Source organism: Corapipo altera, unplaced genomic scaffold, assembly GCF_003945725.1.
Source record: "Corapipo altera isolate COAL_440 unplaced genomic scaffold, ASM394572v1 308, whole genome shotgun sequence".
NCBI classification, from domain to species: domain Eukaryota; kingdom Metazoa; phylum Chordata; class Aves; order Passeriformes; family Pipridae; genus Corapipo; species Corapipo altera.
Genome location: NW_020884925.1, coordinates 5,771,996 through 5,796,777, shown reverse-complemented (window position 1 = coordinate 5,796,777; position 24,782 = coordinate 5,771,996). Strand labels below are relative to the sequence as shown.

Sequence of the window (24,782 nt, the reverse complement as noted above, 5' to 3'; positions counted from 1 at the left end):
GGCTCCGAAGTTTTTAAGTGTAGGCATTGATATAAGATATAGGAAGGGCATGGTAGTGACTGTAAATCCCCAAGTGAGATACCTGGTGATGGAGAGTACAAAGAAACCTTTCTTGCTTCCTATTCACTGTAAGTTCACAAGCAAAGCTGCTTAAGTGTACTAAAGGAGTGGTAAACTGCCTTCTCTGCGACTTATGGTGTTTACTTTATAAACAGTAATGGTCGACAAAATATGTCACACTTTCGACATATATACTTTTGAAAATAAATTCATATTGCAAACATATTCTCTGTGTGTGTTTCTACACACACACAGTAAAATTAAACATGAATAATGGACAAAAATTATAAAATTATAGACATGTGTACCTGGAATGGGTCTCAATAGCTCATCTATTCTGTTTTCATTGTGAGATCGATCTATAAACAGCAGCTTCTCTATTTGAGTGTTTATTTAGATGTTCCCAAAGTTAGGTGATAAAGGAAAGTTTGTAACCTGTTAGTCAACTCCTTCCAGCATTTGGCTACTTCTGTGCTAGTTTGAATCTCTTATGTTAACTGTATATATCCTGATATGTAATGTAACTTTTTGCTGCAAGTTAAGCCTCCTATTTATTTTTTTTTACATGTATGTGATGGATACAAGGACAAATGATTTTGTTGTTATTTATTAGTTGAGGATTTTTTAACCTACCAGAAAACTTCCACTATTCTTTAACTTGGTGTCCTAGTTAGGGGGGCTGGGACCAGTTTATCACTGTGTGGGTATAACCAGAACTGTGTATTCTACACCCTCCATGTCGTTTCTGATGGACTGTTAATAAATGAATCGTTTGCAGCAGCTGCCCAGGGCACACCTGACACATCAGGCTTACTCTTTAGTAAATTGTAACTCTGACTTGTAATCTCTCGAGTTGGGTTCATCTCTCCCGCTGGTTTACTTTTAAACAAGCATACCTGGCTAAAGAAAACCAGAACTTTCTAACTTCACTTATAAGTAATTCGATAAATCTCTTGGCATCTTTATTTCTGACCTGCATTCTCTACACTATCTGGGCATGTTTAATGAAATATGATGGCCAAGTTGGGCAGAGTATTCTTGCTGAGAATCTTCACCAGTGCCTATTGCAGTGGAATGGATATTGTTCAGTTTGTACCCATAACACTCCTCCTAATTTTTTTCCTAGATGCTGTCTGTCGTTCACTGTTCCCCTGTCCCTTTTTTATTTATGCTTTGATTCCTGGTTAAAGTAATCTTCAAGTCCTTCAGTTTTCCCATTTTCTGACATTTCGGGCCCCTTCATACTGCAGTGTTAATATCTTCTTTCTCTTGAGTATGTTACTTTTCAGCAATGTTAGAACTCCCTCATTTGCAAGCATCTTTTAGTTTCCTGTTTGAAGTACTTACTCTTAATTTACCAAGGTTCTTAGGTGGTTGTACCAGCATGTCTCCCAGCTGAGGTCATGTGTGCGTGGGTATCTCACTGTTCCTCTGCAGTAATGTGTTGGTTCAGATGTGTGGTTTCAAAGTGGATTGTGCAATTGTTCCCACACTGTGCTTTGATTCACCTTCTGGAGCTCTCTGAGCATGCAGACTGGATAACACTAAACTGGAAAACTTGTGCTCCAGCAGCATCTCTAATACTAACTGCTAATGGGTATTTAATCCATGGGCTCAGACTAGAGCTAGGTCTGTATTTAAAAAAAAAAACAACAAAAAAAAAACAAAAGCCACCCCAACAAACAACCAAAAAACCCAACAAAATCCTCCCTCCCCCCCCAAACAAATGAAAACACCCCCATATACAAACAAAACCAAAACAAACCCACCCACTGCCAACCTCCCCAAGCAAACAGTGCTGCTGAATTGTGGCTGGTGTGGATGTCAGCTTCCCAACAGCATCTGCTGGCTGGGAACTCAGTTCCCAGCTCGTTGGCCCAGAATACTTGTGGGTGTAGACACTGTTGTTATGAACATGGTGTTTTGGTAAGCTCTACACACTCTCTATCTCAATCTCCCAGAACAAGTTTTTTTGAGTGGTAGAAACTCTTAGCTGGTGGTTCGGGTCTTGTCTGTGTCACTCTGAGGTGTTCTCTGTGTTTCTATAGGCCATGCTTAGTTGAAAGACTCAAATTTATCTCAGTATTTTTTTTTAAATTCTGATTTGCATTCATACCCTGGAATTGTTAATAGTATTGAATATCTGGTCATAACTATCTTTTTTGAAAAAGCCATCTTTTTTGTAGAAAAGATTGGAGAATTTTTCATGAAAGAAGCTTTTGTATTAGCTAATGGACTAGTATTTTCACTTTGTGTTGATAGGACAAGCTTTACATGTCTGTCTTTAGCTTTAGCCAGTTTCATCTTTTTAGTTTAGTGTGATCCTTTTGCTATCCTGTAGTAATCTAACTTTCTCTGGTTCATTAGAGCTACTCTTGGTAGTAGGTGTAAGAGCTGTCACTGAAATGATTTTTAATAAGTATGTGGGATGTTTCATGTTTGTAAATCTGCCAGTTATGAATACTTGCATGTGTTTTCTGGTTCTGTTCTCTCTCTTATTGTTCCTCAGGAGAATTACTGTACAAATACTTGGAGAAAATTACTTTCTCTTGTGGTTATGTAACACCACTAACTGTATTTATAAAGTGGAAACTGGCACTATGCAACTTAAGTCATGTTTAACTCAACCTATAGCAGAAAATGACTTTGAATATTTAATAATTTTCCAGTTAAAAGTCTTCTGCTTTGATTTTAAAGATATTTGGTGTGCAACAGAGAACAAATTACAGCCTTTTACTGAAGTATTGTAAATTCATATATGTATATAGTTTTGTCATTTTTGGGATACAGAAAAAGGAAGATTCAAATTTTCAGAATAGTTTAGAAGTATTAATTATATGATTTCCTTTCAGTGTTGAATCTTATTTCCTTCATCTCTTCAAAAATTCCAGGCTTTGACTGTATTCCAACTAATATCAAGGTTTGATAAGTTAGTAGGGATTTTTTTCATTCGAAACAGGGAGGTGAATTTTATGGCTTAAAAATGACAAGCCATAACAGCATGCAGAAAGACAGTTTACTTGCCTCCCTGAAGAATCACTGAATGCACAGTAAAAAACATGTTTTTAGTTTCTAAATATTGACAGTGACTCCTAGGAGAGCACTTTGATGTCCTGCACAGACTGACACACTAAAATGCTCACTATGAAGGCTTAGCTAGAACTCAGGCTTTCTTTGCTTTTAAAAGTACTCCTGCAGACTGCAAAGAAATAAGGAAAGGCAAGCAATTAGGGGAGAAAATGTAATTGAGAGGGTGTATATTGGGGGAACATGAAATAATGCCAGTGACCGATTTGAGAAAACTTTTCTGCCTCAAGACAGCTGATCAGGAAGCGAAGACTGGATGTCTTTGGCTTACCCAATTTGTAAATCAATTTGAATGAGCTTTTCAAACCAGATTTAAGGAATTTCGTTGTGTCACTACTTACAGAATTGGTTGATGGATTAGAGAGTGATTAAGAATATGACAAACTGCTTTTTCTTTGAGTATTTGTAAAGCAGCATTGTTAGTTTTTTTTCTCCCTGGGTTATGATTGCTAAATAGGAAGCTTACTGCCAATTTCAATTGTACATATGATTTTATTAAATTTTTTGAGTACTTATAACCTTTCTGTCAGGGAGACAAGAACTTCAGTGAATACAAGAGTAACTGTGATAGGGGAACATGAGTACCAGATACTGGTTTGTAACTCTCTTATATTTCAGGAAGATATTTTAAAGAAAATAATGATTTTTTTATATGAGTTTCCTATCAGTTTTATAGCAAGAAATCATGGGTTCTGGAGCACAATGTATATCACAAAAATAGAACTTCATTGTAGTTCATTTTAAGCTCTTGTCATCTGGGAGTTTTCACCATGGCAAGAGACTTAAAAATAATTTCCCTAGGGTGTTGATGCTCAATGCTTGTTTTAATTCAGTTTGCGATACTGTAAGTATTTGTAAACATTGTTCTACCAGAGGACATAGAAAATAATGTGAGAACTGGGTGACCTTGTCAAAAGCCTGCCTGTTCATAGTGTAAGGGTCTGTAAGTGTAACAGTGAGAAATAATGGGAAAACAGCTAATATTTCAGGACAACTACCTAAGTAATTTTGGTTATGTTTTGTGTTTGTATGGTATGCCTCCTTTTTAATACTGAAATGTTTTCAGTAGCATAGGTGTCCATGTTAGAAACCTGTTAATCATGTATTTCAGATGGTGTTTCCCAAACTCTCTCCAGGGACAGTGCCAAAATGCAGAGGTTTTATGTTTGCAGAGATGAGGTTTAGCCTCTGGAAAATTCTCCTGTAGATTTAAAGGTCTACAGTCACTGACCCTGCCACCCCACCCCACCAGATTCTGTACTTGCAGTCCAGCAGAGCAGAGAAGGAATACTTGGTTAATATTTTATCTGTACTGAAGTAGAAAACTTTGTTGCTGTTTATCTGAAGTTGGCTGGCACAGCAGGTGAGATTTCATTTGGCTTTCATAAGTGCAGGGAAGTACCATTTATAACTAAAACTTATGTTTTCAGATAACTCTTCCTTTACATTGAAGAAACTGAAATTTTAGGTAGACTGTGTTAATACGAAATACTTCTTTGATTGCTGTAGACTAGAACTGCACTCAAGTCTCAAAAATACATTACATAATTTAAGACTCTAGAAGCTGCTTGTGTTAAAATAAAACCAAACATATTTTTGGTTTTATTATAATAAATCTGGAATATATTATAATCATTTTCAAGCCTACTTCCTCATGCCATACAGGAACACAATCCATTCTTAAATATTCAAGTTGTGTTTATTTTTGTTGCCCTTCTTTCAGAACCTCTCTGTTGCTTACACATTCTCAGATAGACATTTGACATTTGGATTCACCAGAGTACATGATATGTCTTAACAAATAAATTCCTTTTTTGCATTACATGAATTGTGATATTTCTCTGAAGAGAAACATTGCACATGTGATGTAGAAAATGAATAGTTTTGAAAATGAAGTCTTTTGAGTACAAACAATAGTGAGTGGTGTGTGTTGGAACAGTTTATGCTTTACTGTTTTATGGAGTGTGGCAGGAATTCTCCTGTCCTGGTGACAGATCTCAAATAGTTACCAAGTAAACAGGTAAGTTATAAGACAGGGTAAGATATTTTTCTTAGACATTGTCAACATTGTAGTATTGGCACCATGTCTTTGCAAGTCCAGATGTAGCATAATGGTAAGGGAGGGTTAGTGGGAGGGGAGTGAGGAGTGTTCACCCTGTTTAATGTCAGGGATTTAATTTAGATATCTGTTTTCTAAACCTTTTGTCTCCATAGGCAGTGAAATGTCCAAAAGCATCCTAAAGAAAAAAAATGACTTATTAGTTTTGAATATGCAGTGGTCGAGCATTTTGACGTGTAATTTAAAATTTTGGAATGCCCTTTATTATATGTGGTAATAACCTGAGTAATAAACTTTTGTAAATTTTTATCATATCTTGAGATGTAGCAAGGGATTACTTGTGTGCTTTAAGAGCAGCGATGTAGTGATTTTTTTCTCTGCTGAGATGGTAGAATAAGATGTTAATTGGAGAGGCAGCAGTGCCAGGTTTCACTGAACATGGTCTGCATAACTGCTAGAACAGGAACAAGAAAGTTTTGGAGTCTGCATCACTTGACATAAATTATTCCTCTGTGAATTGTGCATTCTGTCATGCAGAATCTCTGTTGTTTCTCCCTGGTTTCACTGAGCATTCAGATGTATTTTCTGAAGTTTTCAGAATATGTCTGCATAAGACTTGGCTTAGCTTTCATGTCAAATTTCTGGCCTTAAAGGGAATAAGTTTTCAGCTATGCAAAAGAATATTTTAAATTTTGTTACAGTCTTTTTTTTATCTCAAGTACATTATTATTTTTTGGCCGATTGCTAGAAAAAAATTGATGCATTTAACTGAACTTATATTAATAGTTACAGATTAACTTTTACTTTTAATAATGTTTTTAATTTGGGTTTTCATTACATATTTCTGACTTTGCCACTGAAGTTTTATGGCTTCACTGCTTTGGTCCTCTGGTTTTTATATCCCATTTCCCCAGTCCCTGTCTGCTGCAGAACTCACTGTTTAAGCAGCTATTTGCTTTTACTCTTTGTGTGTGCATGTAAAAACTAACAAAAACTTAGCAACACCAAAACCAAACCCTACCATGAACTGACAGTGCTGTGTACCTTCTGTCTTGATAATCCACTTTTATTCTGCTACCGTTGCTGATTTCCATGTCTCAAGATGGGAAGTAGGCTAGGGAGTCTAGAGGGAAGAGACAGGAGAAGTTGTCTATTTTTCTTATTATGAGCAGCAGTAGCAATTTTGCTGCCTCTCCTGCAGGTGTGCTGTGCTCTGGGTGCAGCTGATCTGTGAAATGATCAATAATATTCATCAATACTGTTTCTTATAAAGCTACATTGGAATTTTAGAGCAACTTGATTTTGAGATCTTTCTGTAAAATAAAGACTGAAAAAATGAGGATCACTTCACTGTTTCTCACTTGTTTGGCTCTGTTTACCAGTGTATGCATAAAGAAGTTCTCTGTCCTTGAAAGCAGTTATTATCATTGAGAAAAGGCAATGAAAACACATTAGAACATGAGTGAGGGTCTACCTATCACCACCAAATTTCTGTGGCAGTTTCCATAAGAGGGATATCAGGATGCAGATTAAGAATAGTTTTATGTAACTACAACTGGGATGAATTATTAATCTATAAAGGTGTTTTTTCTGAACTTACTTTGAAAAAGTACAGTAAAACTTGTTTATTACAACATATTAAGAACAGAATCTGACATACCATTTAAGAATAAATGTGTTCTAAGTTCAATAAATTTTGCAGCATTACAGTGAATTAGCAAAGAACTGTCTTAATTTGCAGAGAGTCTGAAGCTTGGAGAGGTGAGACAATCTACTTAAGTGACAAAGATTTGTGTTTTTCAGAATTGGGACACCTACTATTAGCAAAAAGACCCAAGCTTTCCAGCTTTTTCCTTTGTATTTTTCTCTGGTTCTCTCTCTGATTTTTATTTTTTTTTCATGCCATTAGACCTTCCAGTAGTTTAAGGAATGTCTTTAGTCATTAACTGTCTGACTGTTCATAACCCTATGAAAAACAGCATATGGCATTATGGTGTGTGATATTGGTTTTGCCATTACAAGGTTAAAGCAGTGCTTAATGCTGTGTGGTGTTACAAAGAATCTGTACTGTCTGGGAACGCTTTTACCAGGAGCAGGAAAGAAAATTTTGAAGGAAGTGGGATGAGAAGACATAGGTAAAAGTTCCTTTATATACTGAAATATAAAAATGATTGAGGATATAATGATTTTTTTCTACCTCTGGAAACAAAAGTAGTGTCATTTTAAGAGAGTAATTGAAGTTTCTTTACTAGAATTATTTATTGAGGGAATTGTTAAAATGAAAAAGATTCCCAATCCACTTTAATACTGACTGAATGCTGGATATCACTGTCTTTTGTTCCTGACAACCCTTTTGTTCCTGACAACCCTCATCATTCTTTACTATTCAGTTTATCACTTTTTCCGTGAGGAGTATTTCATGAAGCAGAACCTGTGATTAATTGATGATGGCCATGCCATCTTAGAGATCAAATTGGATTTCTGTTATTATTCCCTGTTTCTGTGTGTTCCAGGTCTCTTCTGCTGACACTTTTGACTCCAGAATCAGCCAAGTGTATTTTGTTTGGTCTTTGATAATCTGATCTCGTGATCTGGGCTAATCTTGTCTCTAGTCCTGCAGCTGAGAAGTGCTGCTGTTGCTGGACTGGCTTAGGATAACAGGACTCTGAGTGCATGCAGATACTGTCCCTCTCGCGTTTAGTTTCTCAGCCGGGACTCAAGTGGCTGCAACCAGTTTGGGTTCCTGGGGAATGTACGAAGTCCTTAAAAGTGATTTTGCACTGAGAGACACTTAAAATTTCTTCGTACTCCCCTGGCACTCTGTCAGGGTGTGTCATCAGGACTGACATGTTCCAGGTCTGGCGCTTTGGTGCAGTTCACTCATGTTTTGGTTATTGGTTATTGTGGAATGAGTCGCTTGATATTCACGACTGTGTTGTAGTCAGGCCAATTTAGCACTTGGCAACTTTGCAAAATGCATTTAACAGAAACTAAATACCAATGCCAAATTATCCATATGCACCCGTGGACTGGTTTGAGGCTCATTTATAGGAGTTTTCTGTAGTCTCCTTTTTGTACTCTTCTAAGGATAAGAACCGGATGAGTTTTTTACAAATTGATTTACAGATTGCTTTACGGTTGTTATGTTCCATTCCCTCTTGCACTAAGATAATTTCCCTGTGACCTACTCAGTATGCTGTATAAATAAAGATGATTTCTCAGAATAATGTGTTGGACAAGTCACTTGTTTTCTGGCACTCAGATCATGTTGCTGAATACTGCTTGCCAGGATCTCTGCTTTCCTTTCTATAGATTAGATTTACAGTGTAACAGTAGTGGTACATAGCTTGGCATAAAGTCTGCAAAAGATTTTTTATGAGATGAAGAACTTAACTTTAGTGACCTGAGCTCAGAAGTTCTTCTCACTTCTAAATTTTTCTACTATCAGAATTGGCAATAATTTCTTTCTTTTGGTGTAGAAATACATTTCCTTGAAGTATTAGTTATGATCCTTGTTTTGGTGTTCAACTCCATTATGAAAAGCATATTGTAGTTGTGAATGATTCACTTTCATTGTTGTCACCTGTTTTCCCTATAGAAAAAGACCTCTAAAAGATTCAATCAGTTGAGACTACTAAGTTACCCTAAAATCAATCAAATAAAAGATTGCTTTTGCCTTTGTTAAAATTTACATAAAATAAATAAATAAATAAATATTTTTTCTTAGTACAGTAATTGGATTTTATTTTTTTTTTGCAAGGATTCATAAGAATTTTAAGCAACTGTGATTTACAAGTGTTATCTGTCTTGGTCACATTGATGGCTTGCAAATTTGCTTTATTTCCTCATAAAATAAAATAGAAATCACAGGTGGTTGGAGGACTGTTCATAGTTGTATAGTCTGTCATAAATAATGATTTTTTGATTAAAATTAAATTATGTTTCTACTTACTGAAAATCAGAATGAAATATTGAGATATGGGGACTGACTTGGATGTTTTCATGGTAGTTAATACAGATTTGAGAGGTTTTAGGGAACAGTATTTCTAAATCATTGAATTCATCTGCTTAAAGGATCTCCTTCATTTTTTTTTTTTTTAAAGAAGTGTCCTCCAAGTTCTTGACCAAGTATTCATGAATACTCATCATAGGCTATTGAATGAATGAAGACTCAAAAGAGAATTGTATTTAAATATTTTATGTATTTTTAGGCAGAAACCAGAAAAAACAATCTCTTCCTTTGGTTGGAACCTGTACATTTATGACTGCATCTGATATATGCATTATTTTTTCCTGCAGTCTGAACTTTTATATGTTAGGGCTCATTCAGGTTTAAAGAACTGTTCTTTTCTTTTGAAGTGTGAATGATTTAAAGGTAATAAGGAAGTAATCCTTTATTTTCATGAATTGTTATTCCTTGTCTCTTTGAGATTATTTGATAGTTATATTCACATCGAAGATGTCACCAAAATTTTCCTTCTGGATGCTGAAAGACACAAACACACTGACAAAGCAGAAGCCTCACTTGTTTGTACATTTGTGTAGCATTTTTTACAACTTCAGTAAAATCATACTACGCTTAGTTTATGCTTTTGTTCCTTAGCAGCATGAGAAGAAGAAAGTTAAGAAATTATTTCAAAGAAAAACAAAGAGATGTGTGTTGTTCTGGAGACCTTGTTTTATTCCATCCATGGTGACAGTGCAGAAAGTCTGTTCAGATTGAAAGCCAGACTGAAAGCATGGAAAGCAAAGTAATTTGTACTAGGGGCTGTCGTTGAAGTGTATCAAATAAACAGAATACATTTTTTTTGTTTGGTCTTGGGAAAACTGAGAGGAGTTTCCCTGGAGGAAAACAAACCACAAACAGTTCTTAGTCCGAGAAGTTCCTTTGCCTCTGGGGGGAAAAAAGTCATTAGAGAAATTCCCAACTATTGATGATAAAGTTTGCTGGTAAGTAACCTCTGAAAGGAAATCACACATTTGTTTTGGTGGATTGGATTTCTTTTTTTGTTGTGGATTTGACTTCTTTTTTTTTTTTTTTTTTTTTTTAATAGCAGGAAGACTAAACCTGTGTCCTGGGCAAATCTGGCCTGGTTGTCTAGTGTTCCTCTGTATTGTACAAAGATTTTGATATTGCTACTCTCCCAGTTCAATAGTTCCATACAATAATACTAAATGTTATTGGTGATTATTTCCTAAGTCCCTTTTTGGTCTACCTGCTTATTTAAAATGTGGCTGCCACACTCAGAACTGCTGTGTCCATTTCATAGGAGAGGACTTGGAGTGTGGAGAGGGTGACTTGACACCACGATAACAGGAGACAGACACTTCAACTGATCTTCTGAATCCTCCACTGCTGCTGTAGGCATGAGACAACGTGAGGAACACGTGTCTTGTGACGAGCATGGAGAGTGAGAGTGAAAAACCAAGACCTGTGCAGTTTTACTTGTGGAATGCTCTAAGAAAAGTCCCTTTCATTTCTGTTGCATCAAGGATGGATGTTTACAGTAATGCTACAGTCAAAGTAATGCTCTGGTTTACAGTAAGGCTACTGTTGACAGAAAAGATAAGAAATGTTTGTGTCTCCTATTAAAGGCTGAAAAATTTCCTTATGAAATGGTGAGAACATTGATTTTTGATGCATTACACTGGCATACTCTCACAATTCATTTGCAGTGAATTTGAATGGAATGCTAAAACAGTTTTACAGCAATTTCACCTCTGTTTCTTGTGCCACAAAATAACTGCAAATGAATAATTGAGATAGTGTTGTCCCTTATTTCACTGTATCTGCATAAAGATGATAACACACCAAATGCAATGTTATCTTTAGCCTCTCTTTTGTAGCTCAAGCTATCAGACAATCGAAAGCAAGTGTTTAGGTAGCTATTTTCAAATGGAAAACTGATAAGCTTTCTTTTTTGGGGATAACAGAAAATACAGTGAAGGCTTAATCTTTAATTGTGTTGAGGTTCTTTTGTATTTAGATTGCTGTTTTTAAAGTCTGACCCTTTTTATGATGCTGTGAGAAAATACTGTGAATTCAAAGGTATAAGTTTGTAATGCTCTCTAGGTCAGAATGGCATTCTTTTAAGCAGTTTATGTTCTAGGATTCATGGACAGGGAAAGGGATACTGAAAAACCAAAGGCATTCATCCCTTTCCATTTTATAATAGCAAGTTCCTTTGTTATTCTGTCATTTATTATAAAATATTGTAATTTTTTTATGGAGTTAAAGAAACTGATATCCCCAGTGAATTGTTGTGGTTATCTGTTAACCAACTAAATAATCTTTCCTTTGTGTTTGTAAGGTGAGCAAGGTTTTCTTAAAATAATACTACTCTGTTGCCATTCCTGCCTAAACCTAAATAGTTGCTGGTTTAAAAGTTAACCAGCAGGGGAAACCAACCCAACTCAAAGAGAGATTACAAGTCAGAATAACAATTTAATAAAATAATACAATAAGTATGACCACACAGACAAGCAACCAGCCCTAACCCACAAAGCCCAATGTGCCCCAGCACTGCAGGGCACAAACAAAGCGGTGCTCCCTGGACCCCCCCTCCAAGTCCAAAGCAAAAGGAGAGGGGAAAAACCTGCCGGTGGGAGAGCTGCTGCAGTCCGGCCAAAGTGGTGATTGCAGTTCAGTTGAGGGTGGTGGTCTCAGTCTGGCTGAGAGCGGTGAGCTGCAGTCCTCCTCTGGATCCCACAAGAGGTGGAAAGGTTCTGAAACTCCAGGTTTATATATTCTCCAGCTCAGGCAGGAAAGCTCAGTCCCTCCCTCAGAGCGGGGAATTCCATAAAAGGATGCTCAGTCCTTCCCTCAGAGTAGGGAATTCCATAAAAGGGCATGAGGACAGGAACATCCCCCCACCTCGCAGACCTCTACTGACAACAGTTTCTGGGAAATGGCCTGGAAGGCTATAGAATACACAGTTTTGGGCTACACCCATCCAGCAATGAATCGGTCCCAGCTGTTCTAACTAGGACATTATCCACCCCTTATTCTATGCCATCCATGTCATGCCCAAATTAACCCCCTTAAAAACTGTCTCCTTAAAACTATATACACTTATATATATATATATATATATATATATATATATATACAATGAAACATTACAGACCATTCTCACTCAAAATTAGGTCCCCTTGTGGTACACAACGTGTCTCCCCATCTTTTTGCATTACCCACCCTGTGAAACCAGGTCCTTGAGCAAAAACAATCCCTCGGATGGGTTTGCCTTTGCTTGAGGTGGGACTAATCCAAACAGTCTTCCCTAACATTCCTCTCACATGCACCACGGGGACTTTATCTCCATCTACAGTATGCAAAGGTTCTGATTGGGCAGGGCCAGCTCGATTGATGGAACCTCGGGTGTTGACCAACCAGGTGGCCTTTGCTAAATGCAGCTCCCAGTGTTTGAGAGTCTTCCCACACAGTGCCTTCAGGGTGGTTTTCAGCAGTCTGTTGCACCGCTCAACTTTTCCAGCCGCTGGTGCATGGTAGGGGATATGATACACCCACTCAATGCCGTGCTCTTTGGCCCAGGTGTCTACGAGGCCATTCTTGAAATGAGTCCCATTATCAGACTCAATTCTCTCCGGGGTGCCGTTTCGCCACAGGACTTGTTTTTCAAGGCCCAGGATGGTATTCCGGGCAGTGGCATGAGGCACGGGGTATGTCTCCAACCATCCAGTACTTCCTTCTACCATGGTCAGTACGTAGCGCTTGCCTTGGCGGGTTCTGGGGAGCGTGATGTAGTCAACTTGCCAGGCTTTCCCATACCTGTACTTCGACCACCGTCCACCATACCATAGAGGCTTCACCCGCTTGGCCTGCTTGATGGCAGCACATGTCTCACAGTCATGGATGACCTGTGAGACAATGTCCTTGGTTAAGTCCACCCCTCGGTCACGAGCCCATCTGTATGTTGCATCTCTCCCCTGGTGACCGGAGGCGTCATGGGCCCATTGAGCCAGAAATAATTCTCCCTTGTGCTGCCAATCCAGATCTACCTGAGAGACTTTAATCCTGGCAGCTCGGTCCGCCTGCTCGTTGTTACGATGCTCCTCATTAGCCCGTTTCTTGCATACATGAGCATCTACGTGACCGACTTTCACACTCAGCTTCTCTACCCGGTCAGCGATGTCCTGCCACATCTCTGCCGCCCAGATGGGTTTCCCTTGGCGCTGCCAGTTGGTCTTTTTCCATCGCTCCAGCCATCCCCACAGAGCATTGGCCACCATACATGAGTCAGTGTAGAGATAGAGTCTTGGCCACTTCTCTCGTTCAGCTATATCCAAAGCCAACTGAACGGCTTTAAGCTCCGCAAACTGACTTGACCCACCTTGTCCTTTGATCACTTCTGCAACTCGCCGTGTGGGACTCCATACGGCTGCCTTCCATTTTCGGTTTGTCCCTACAATGCGACAGGAGCCATCCGTGAAGAGCGCATATCGCCTTTCATCTGCTGGTAGCTTGTCATATGGTGGAGCCTCCTCAGCCCGTGTCACCTGCTCCTCTTCTTCTTCAGAGGATAGTCCGAAACTCTCACCTTCGGGCCAATTGGTGATAATTTCCAGAATCCCAGGATGATTAGGATTCCCTGTCCGGGTTTACTGTGTGATCAGAGCGATCCACTTACTCCATGTGGCATCAGTGGTGTGATGTGTAGAAGGAACTCTTACCTTGAACATCCAGCCCAGCACTGGTAGTCGGGGTGCCAGGAGGAGCTGCGCTTCGGTGCCGATCACTTCTGAGGCAGCTCGAACTCCTTCATAAGCAGCCAGGATCTCTTTCTCAGTTGGTGTGTAGTTGGCTTCAGATCCTTTGTATCCCCGACTCCAGAATCCCAGCGGTCGTCCTCGGGTCTCCCCAGGCACCTTCTGCCAGAGGCTCCAGGAAAGGCCATTCTTCCCGGCTGCAGTGTAGAGCACGTTCTTCACGTCCTGTCCTGCCCTTACTGGCCCAAGGGCTCCCGCATGGGCAATCTCCTGTTTAATTTGTTCAAAGGCTTGTTGTTGTTCAGGGCCCCACTGGAAATCATTTTTCTTCCGTGTCACAAGGTAGAGAGGGCTTACAATCTGACTGTACTCAGGGATATGCATCCTCCAAAACCCACAGCTCCTAGGAAAGCCTGTGTTTCCTTCTTGCTGGTTGGTGGGGACATGGCTGCTATTTTGTTAATCACCTCCATTGGAATTAGGCGGCGTCCATCTTGCCACTTCACTCCTAGGAACTGAATTTCCTGAGCAGGTCCCTTGACCTTACTCCGTTTAATGGCAAAACCAGCTCTTAGGAGAACCTGGATTATCTTCTCTCCTTTCTTGAAGACTTCCCCCGCTGTGTTCCCCCGTGCAATGATGTCATCAATGTACTGTAGATGTTCTGGAGCCCTTTTCCAGTGCAGTCTGGATCAGTCCATGGCAAATGCTGGGACTGTGTTTCCACCCCTGAGGCAGTCGATTCCAAGTGTACTGCACACCTCTCCAAGTGAAAGCAAATTGTGGCCTGCACTCCGCTGCCAAAGGAATGGAGAAAAAGGCATTGGCAATGTCAGTGGTGGCACCACTTGGCTGCCTTGGACTCCAGCTCGTACTGGAGCTCCAGCATGTCCGGCACAGCAGCACTCAGAGGTGGTGTGACTTCATTGAGTCCACGGTAATCCACCGTCAGCCTCCACTCTCCACTGGACTTATGCACTGGCCATATAGGGCTATTAAAGGGTGAGCGAGTCTTGCTGACCACCCCGTGGGTCTCCAGGTCACGGATCATCTTATGTATAGGGGTCACAGAGTCTCGGTCGGTGCGGTATTGCCGACGGTGCACTGTTGCTGTGGCTATCGGTACCAATTGTTCTTCAACCTTCAGCAGTCCCACAGCAGAGGGGTCTTCTGAGAGACCAGGCAAGGTGTTCAACTGTCTAATTTCCTCTGTCTCCACAGTAGCTATGCCAAAAGCCCAACGAAGTCCTTTTGGGTCTTTGAAATACCCACTCCTCAGGTAATCTGTGCCAAGGATGCACGGGGCCTCTGGGCCAGTCACAATGGGGTGTCTGTGCCATTCCTTCCCAGTCAGGCTCACTTCAGCTTCCAGTACAGTCAGCTGTTGGGATCCCCCTGTTACCCCAGAAATGGAGATGGATTCTGCCCCTGTGTATCTCGATGGCATTAAAGTACATTGTGCGCTGGTGTCCACTAAGGCCTTATATCTTTGTGGCTCAGATGTGCCAGGCCACCGAATCCACACTGTCCAATAGACTCGATTGTCCCTCTCCTCTACCTGGCTAGAGGCAGGGCACCCCTAGTCCTGGTCATGGTACTCATTGTGCTCTTCTTGTGAGTATGACCTGGAGGTCCCTTCAAGAGAATCAGACATATCATCATTCCTGTACCGTCTGGAGTCTTGCCCACGAGAGACTGGAGCAGCATTTACCCTTGAAGAGTTCCTTGTGGCACTTGTTCCTCTTTTCAGTTCATGTACCCAGGCTGCTAAGGAAGAGGTGGGTTTCCCATCCCACTTCCTCATATCTTCTCCATGCTCACGGAGGTAAAACCATAGATTGCCACGTGAAGTGTGCTCTCTCTCCTTAGCTGGGGGACACTGGCTTCTAATAGCAGAGACTCTTGTTTGTCCTGGCGCGATATGGAAGATCCCTTCCTTAATTTCTTCTCTTAACTTCTGGTGTCCCTCTTCAGTATTCTCTTCCAGGCTTCGGACATGTTCGGCCAGTTTGGTTTCCACAGATGAAACGTGGGCTCGTAATGGGGCGGTGACAGTGTCTTCATAAATCCTGAGTTTACTGACCAACGCACCCACCTTGTCCTCTCCCTCCCTCCATTGCAGCGTTGCTAAGTAGCGGGAATACATTTCTGGCCTGAGTCGTGCAAACTTTAACCATATCTGGGATGTGCACTGTACACCATCTGGACTTTTAGGGAATCTTTCATCCTCTGAAAAGATTATCTCCAGTACAGCTAATTCTCTTAAGCACCGGATACCTTGTTCCATCGTGTTCCACTGTCCTTGCTGTACGTGGAGGTCCTCCTTACAAAGGTATCTCTCCCTCACACTGGACAACAGTCGCCGCCAGAGGCTGAGAGTTTCCTGCCTCCTTCCAATCCCCTGATCAATGACTACATCTCGAGACAGGGATCCCAGCTGTCTGGCTTTACTCCCATCTAGGATTGTATCGTTAGCTGTGGCATCCCAGATTCGGAGCAGCCAGGTCAGAATGGACTCATTCGCCTGTCGTGTGAACTCTCTCCGGAGCTCACGTAGCTCACCCAGGGATAGGGACCGAGTGATTATTTCTGGCTCTGTCTCCTCCGGTGGATGTGAAGGTCCTGCCTCTTCATCATCATTTGCTATACGGACTGATTTAGTCTTTGATTTCCTTTTCTGGACAGGGGCGACTGCTATTGGTTTCGGTTGTTCTTCTGGCTCCTCGATGGTTTGTGTGGACATGGTGCCGGTTGATTCATTTCTTTCTCCCTCTGACTCAGCTGTGGTTTGGGTGGACGTGGTGCCTGTGGATTTGCTCCTTCTCTCCTCCCCCTGACAGTGCTGTACCATGTCAAGTAGTGTCCGGTAGGCAGTGGCCAGGGCCCAGCAGGTTGCTGTGAGCTGGCCATCTCTGGAACTGCCAGAGCGTTTTTCCTTCACCAGTCTTATCATGCTAACAGGATCCTGCAGTTGTTCAGGGGTGAATTTCCAGATCATTGGAGGAGAAAACTTCTCCAAATACTGGCCGATGTCCTCCCACTTCCCGTGCCACTCAGCATTATCTGCTCCCAGGGCAGGCGTCCAAACAACCTCCCTAGAAGGCCCTGTTCTGATCCTAAACATGGTGTAGACAGTACAGAGCAGACAAAGCAACACTAACAATAACATTATGCTGTCCTTAACATCAAAAGGGAACTCAATATTTTCAAAAACTGTTGTAGCAGGTCTGAAGGGGAAGAAGGAGGTGAGAGGCTGGAAACAACCATTCCCCCCTGTTTCCCCAAAGGACTGGGTGTGATTTTTAATGAGGCCCCAGAGGTAGCAACCCAAACTAGGACAGGCAAACAGGACTGAATACACATTTACAATGAAACTCATTGCTTCTGATGTTATGATGACATAAATATAGTATATTAATAAAGCAATTTGGATCCCTCTCCCTGGTTTTAAAGAGAGCATCAAAACAGGCAAATAGTTCCCCATCTGTGGAAACATGAACATGCTCAGATACAACATCCACGTGACTGCATCAAACAACATGGTGATCAGAGAGTTTCTATATCCAAATAGACAAATGCTTAAAATGAAATTGTGATTCTGACTTCTCTCTCTCTGCCCCACGTTGGGCGCCAAAAATGTGCTGGTTTAAAAGTTAACCAGCAGGGGAAACCAACCCAACTCAAAGAGAGATTACAAGTCAGAATAACAATTTAATAAAATAATACAATAAGTATGACCACACAGACAAGCAACCGGCCCTAACCCACAAAGCCCAATGTGCCCCAGCACTGCAGGGCACAAACAAAGCGGTGCTCCCTGGACCCCCCCTCCAAGTCCAAAGCAAAAGGAGAGGGGAAAAACCTGCCGGTGGGAGAGCTGCTGCAGTCCGGCCAAAGTGGTGATTGCAGTTCAGTTGAGGGTGGTGGTCTCAGTCTGGCTGAGAGCGGTGAGCTGCAGTCCTCCTCTGGATCCCACAAGAGGTGGAAAGGTTCTGAAACTCCAGGTTTATATATTCTCCAGCTCAGGCAGGAAAGCTCAGTCCCTCCCTCAGAGCGGGGAATTCCATAAAAGGATGCTCAGTCCTTCCCTCAGAGTAGGGAATTCCATAAAAGGGCATGAGGACAGGAACATCCCCCCACCTCGCAGACCTCTACTGACAACAGTTTCTGGGAAATGGCCTGGAAGGCTATAGAATACACAGTTTTGGGCTACACCTATCCAGCAATGAATCGGTCCCAGCTGTTCTAACTAGGACAATAGTGAGTATTCAAATGTGCTTTGTCATAAAAATGATCCCAAGAAAATTTAGCAAAAAATACCTTAAGAAGGTACATCAAATTGCAGACTGTATTTGATGCTAGACGTAACAGTTACTTTGACATTGTGTAAGCATAGTGATACAAAAAAATTCCATTTTCAGCTGTTGTTCTAGCTTTGTGTTTTGTAATAGTGCATATAACTTTGAAGTAACAAATAAGTAAAATTAGGGTTTGTTTTCTGCTATTCTTGCATCACTTCCCTGCACCTGGTGGCTCTGTAGAGCTACACAGAAACAGTATGAGCACTGTTTTTGTTGGCTTTAGAAAATTGATTAAATTGATTACTGTAAAATCAGTTATTAAGTTTGAAGAACCATGATTTTACTATAAGCCGTAAGGAACAATACCCATAAATTATTCTGAAAGTGCAAAATGTCTAATGAATTGGGTGTAGCTCTGGTTTAACCCTTGTTCAGTGGTAATGAAATACCAAGAGGCTTGAAATGGTTATGGGCTTAGTATGGACATGCTGCAGGAAGGGATTATTTTTATTTTCCATGCTTAATTTATTCCAGTTTTTCCTACCTCGTTGTCTACCCTGCTGTTTGTGTTCATATCTTCTTTTGAACCATTTGACTCAACAAGCAGCTGAGGGAGGAGGGGAAGGAGAAGGCAGAATGTACTGGCTGCGTCGACTTAATTTTCGTTTCTGGTGCCTGTGTGGTCTGTAACCTTGTGGCTGCATCTCCTTGATCTCTAACCTGTAGCCATCCAGTTGTCTCAGCTGTGTGGATACATAGTGCACATACACCTGCAGAGCGCAAAGCTCATGTGTGTGTACATGAGTTTTAGACTCACCTTGTGCTGGAATTTCTGGGAGGAGAGGAGGAGAGTTTCAGCTCTAGATTTCTAGTCTGGATGGCATATATCTGAGCTGTCTCAGCTGAGTCTGTTTTGAGTTGGGATCTGGTAGATACCTATATGTGGAAAACCTTTCTGAAATAAAAGCTGTAGAAGCTGTAGGAAAACTTCATTCTATTTAGTATCTTTGAATCCTTTATTTGACCTTTTGTCTGATGAAAATCAGTAGTGTTCCAAAAGCACAACAGAAAACACCCCTCCAAAACCAACCAAATGAACCCCCACCAACCCCAAAACATTGTTGTTCTGCCAATTTTTGTAGTTGATTGCCACAATTCTGTCAGCTTTGTATTTTATCATTATGTGCTTGCTGTAGTACAAGACAGGGTGTATTTTGTGTTACAAATTAGCCTGTAGAAAATTTTGCCTAGTTAAGATACCAGTATCTACTGTACCCCCTAACCAGAGATTCCTTGAAACACGACACACAGGTCGTCACATTCCTACAAATCAATAGCAATAACTTGAGAGAATCTTCCTTGACAGCACTGAAATACTGAGGCTGATTTTCCTCCCATTAGCTGCCAGGTTGGTGTTTGAGATGAGCTCCATTGGAATGTCACTTATCAGTTATCAGCAAGCTTCAGTGTGGTCCTTGGTCTCTTGGGCTAGAAAGCCAAGTTTCTCTGTTAAGTGGTTTTGATACTTGAAGGCTTTATGTCACAACAACCATTCTTGTCATTGTTTTCCTGTCAACTTTCTCCAAGTGTACAAAAGAAAAAAAACCTGCTGGCCAGAACAGCATTCGAAGAGGTCCATCTCTCTCTGCATTCTTCAGCTTAAAAACCACAACTTTTGCTTCTCAGATGGTGATTCTAGACAGTTAACTTGGCAAGATAGTGAGAAGATGGTTCTAGAAACAGATACTGTGTGCAAAGTTACCAGCCCGTTCTATTATAAACTCTTAACTTCAGTAAAATCAAGCATGGTTTTCTGAAAAGACAAATGACACCTTATGTCCTGGAATAATATCTCATTCTGGTTTGGGTTTTGAGAGCTAATTTTCAAAACTGTCTAATTTAGGTGGAATATAAATGCCAAAGTTACAAGTTGTACTGATTTTTAGGCTGTGTGTCAGTGTGTGTAAAATGTGATAGTCCTAAATCATTTGCAAGTACTTATTACTCTCTCTGTGTTGTTTTCATTTAATCTGTTTTAGTGAATAAAGTGTCTCCAGACAAGTGAAGTAGCACATGGCTGCTTTTGTGAAAGTCAGTATGTTATGCTTTTGTTGAGTCTGTGGTCAGCCAGGCTGCAGTAACACAAACATTGAGAGTGTGGGAATCTTACTGGGACAGTAATTTAAAAGCTTCTTTGTGAGTTTTTTTGCAGGCAATCAGAGACAAGTAGAACAAACCAAAGAGGCTCTGTCTTTGAAATATAATTGAGTTTGATGTACTGAATACTCAGTTTTCTTTACCTCTGACTCTGTGGAATTTTTTGAAATGAAGACATCCAACTGTGTGATGAAGTGGGAAAATGGTCACATTTAATATTAGATAAAGTTGTAGTAATTTCTTAGGAGCTACTTAAGCAAGTGTTTTAAAGAGAACATAATGCTGCTCAGCCTACTGCTCATGTGTACTGTGTGAAATTACTGTAACTGTAATTTTTGGTCACCGTGGTGGATCCACCACTAAAGATCGGACCCAATGCTAGTTAATCTGTAATCCTTGTTAAACAAGCATGCATCACGTGGCCAGGTGAATCACGTTGCTGGAGTTTTGCTTCCTCCACAGGTGACAATATAGGTGTATCTTGTGTAGTGTAGTTTTTATTTGCCCTTTAGTGATGCAGTAAGGAACTGCTGTTTCTGCACGTCTGGGTTTCTTCTTCTGAAGAATGATTCTGTGTAACCCTGGGAACAAATTTTTAGAATAAAGTGTTTTAATCTAGTGGTAATGTAAAAATGTGGAACAGCTCTTTTAGACTATAAACTATTTTTCCTCTTAATCTTGACGCAAAGTGCCTGTTATATTTACCAGAAGTCCTGACCTTAGTTGAAATAAGCCTTTGGACTCCTTGAACTTAATTTTTCTTGGAGAAAGGGTTTCTGTAGAGTAAGTGAATGTGGTTTGTGGCTGAATAGCCATTAAATAATCCTAGAAGGCAGACCACAAGATCTGGCAAATGGGTTTGGTGTGAGGTGAGGTCTCATGAAAATTGGTGGTTTATTCTTGCTTTATTTCTGAAATCAAGATGGAAAACACTTGAATTTGATGATCCACTTTGGCTTTGTAACCAGTATTGTACAGGATGTTTTTCTGTCTGTGATGTTTCAGAGTTTGTGTATTTCGACTTTGGTTATTATATATTACAACTTGGTGTTCAAGTGAGTTTAGTGTTATGCATCAGTGATCTCTTATGGAGAGAAAGTAGACATAGTTTTAATTGCTCTGCAATGTTTACAGGATTTCCATTCCCCTTGCACTAGAAATAGCTCTAGGCTTTGATTTTGAAAGTAAGGTTATGGTTTTATTCATTCACTGTTTGAACTGGTATTGCCCAAATAATCCATTGCATTAAAACTCCTGAAATAGCATGTCACGTGCTCCCCAAATCTATTGCCTGCTAACAGCTTAGGAAGCCTATACATCAGAATTAGACTTTGATTAGAGGGGGTTTGTTGCTGGGTTTTAATGCTTGCCTAATGTTTACCTTGAATTTTGGGGGCATGTCATATGTCAGCTTTGACAGCTCTGCTTTTGCAAAGTAGTTCTGCAGGCTTAAGCTCCAAGTCGCTATCAGTGTGTGACCCAAGAGCTTGGGGAAGCTCTCTCCTAGATAGATCTATCCCTAGACCATTCCAGTATGTGCCTTCTCTGCTGTAAAGCTTGATGGTTTCCGTTGCGCCACGGGATGGCATTGAAAACTTGTTTCCTTGTGGCTGCATTGTAGAACTAATGGATGATTTGTGGTGCTGAAGTAATACCCCCTCTACTACTTACCTTTGCTCTTTCTTTCCAGACCAATTAGGGATTTTTATAAGTCAGTCTCAAGGTTGTCATACAACAGATATCTTATGACTTGTATGCAGCATGTCTAAAATAACGTATTTTAAGTCTTTGATAATAACTAATGAGATTATTATGATCAAGAATAGAGTTAATGCTCTAAATTATTCTAAGTACATTACATTCTTTGTTCAGTCTGTTTTGACTCTGCATCAACGTGATTTCGTTCTTGCACTTTGCTGCTGACAGGCTTTTATTTAAGGATGAGGTGGAGGTATTTCCTGATCTTGAGATGTTCTGTGAACCTTGAGTTTATCCTTAAAAAAATGTAACCATTTCTAACAGAAGCCATAGTGACAGAAGACAGTGCGTTACTGTGAGGGGCTCAGGGCAGTTACTGCATTGTGGCTCCAGAGCAACAAAAATGAAATTATTGTATCAGGTTTTTGACATGGAACAGAGTTCTCCTGGAGGTCAGAGAGGACCGGTGGCTTGTACTATGCAGCTAGTAAAACACAGGGAGGTTGGTAACATTAAAAAAGAAAAAAAAAATAATTTACTTTGCTTCAGGGAAAGTATGTTAATTTTTATCTTTAAATCCTATTAAGTTGCAGTTGATTCTCTGTTATCTTGTTAGAGAAGAAGTTGTAATACATAAACTTGATGATCTTGGAGCAAAGTCTTTGGACTGAGTCTTACTAATGTCCTTGCTACCTGCCATTTAAAGCATTTTCTTGCCTTACCATGTTTTATTTAACAACTTAACCTTGAGGTGCATGTTGGTTGAGTTTCTGATACTCAAAAAGACTTCCTGTTGTTAATATGTAATTTCATTAAGTATTAGTTATACTAATTGTTTTCGTAAGAGCAGAAATTTTAAGTCCAAACAAGAAATGGTGTAGGGTTTGGATATACTCATTCTGCTAATTAGTAGTAATAAACTACCTTGTCTATGCAGGCCTTTGAGAAAAATAATTTTAAAAATTACCAGGTAAATACATGATGTCAGAGATATAAAATTCACCTTTAGAACCCTTGGATTGCTGGGATGTTTGGAAGACAAACCTGTGTTTGATCCATGGAACTGGAGGACTGGAGCAGAGGCACTGCATTTTACCTGCATTTGGAAGCTCTTCTGAGTTTGAGGCAAAGAAAGTGCTGTTGTTATCAATATTTAGATCACTTCATAATATACCTCAGTTTTCATCCCTTGAGAAATTGTGTCAGTAATTGAAAGAGCCGTTGTCTCATTTCAGTTATCTAAAGCAATCTCAGTCTTCATTCTTATAATTATTGGAAAAACCCAGCAGCAAAATTCTGATTAGTGATTTCCTAATGCTACTGGAAAACAATATTTATAGAATAATTTTCTGTACTGAGTCAATGATACAAGTCAAGATTGATGTGGAAACAGATTAGGGAATGTCTAAAGAAATTTATCACGGTATTTTTCTTTGTCACAGCAACATTATGGATATATTTTGGGGGTTTTTTTTGGTGACATAAAATGAAAATTCTGGAAGTGAAGTCCTCATAGCTGGGTGATACCTTTTCCTTAGGATTCCATATATTTCCATTACTTTGATACTTGAATTAAGAGTGTTTTCACATTTTTAGCCCTTGAAAAAATTTAACTGTATGAAATGACAAAGAATTTAAAATGTACCGGTATTTTTGGAAAGGAAATTCAATATACTTTTAGATGCAGAGATTTTTTCCCCTATTAGAAATCATCTTTGTAATCTATAGTATAGAATGCACATAAAGACCAAGAAAATAAATGAGGAAGAAAATAGATGAGGAAGGCATTAACACTTGAGTGTACAATACCTGAATACAGATCTGTCATATTGGACGAACTGCTTCTAATTTCACTGCTTTCATTGGTTCAGTGCATTTTAATTAAGCTTTTGACTGCTGCCTCAGTAAACCCTTCCTGCCTCCAAGGATCAATAAGCTATCCACACTCAATCTGAGCTACTGTAGGCATGCTGAATAGAATATATGGGCAGCATATTTCTTCAATCAATTTTTGAGAGAATTGCTTGGTTTAGCTTTCATTTTGAACATTGTGAGACATACAACTGGTTCTGCAGCAGTGTTTCTGGTGATGTTAGTAAAAAAAGTGGTATATTCTTTTGGTTCAATCATAGGTCATTCTTGAGAAGGAAAGTAGCTTCATTTCTGTGGTAAACCTCCTTTAAATTTGACAGAATTGTCCGAAATGGAAATTGCCACAAAAGCATCTTATTCATCTCTTACAATATCTCCAAAAACCTTATTCTGAGTTGAAGCTCTTCACCTATAAAACAACATGTATTGAGCCAGGTCTTCAGTCATCTGTTTATTTCAAGTTTGTTCATAAATACTCTAATAAATTTGAAAGCTTGGGGGAATTGGTTCTGAACTGCTTAGTTTCCTTTCTGTTTAAATATTCTTATGCTAATGGCTATGTGCCTTATTAATACTCATGGATTACCTTATGGGGCATATAAGATAATGTAAGAGTGTGTTCTGTGAATGTGTTTAATAAAAAACAGATTAGAATTAAGATTGTATTGTGAGACTGACATATCAGCTCTGTGTTCAATATCTTATCTAAATCCCTGTCCATTGCTTTTAATGCAGTCTTCATATTTTAGTGAAGTTGAGCATAACAGTTCTGAACCACTTGGAATAGTAACAAATACAGAACATGTGAAGTTTCTTCATAA

General features: G+C 39.9%; 1 protein-coding gene across 3 annotated transcripts in view; it reads left to right on the top strand.

Annotated features, from left to right (window-relative positions):
- FAM189A1 (family with sequence similarity 189 member A1) overlaps nucleotides 1-24,782 on the top strand; it is a 113,340-nt gene that overhangs the window by 15,295 nt on the left and 73,263 nt on the right. The window lies entirely within an intron of this gene.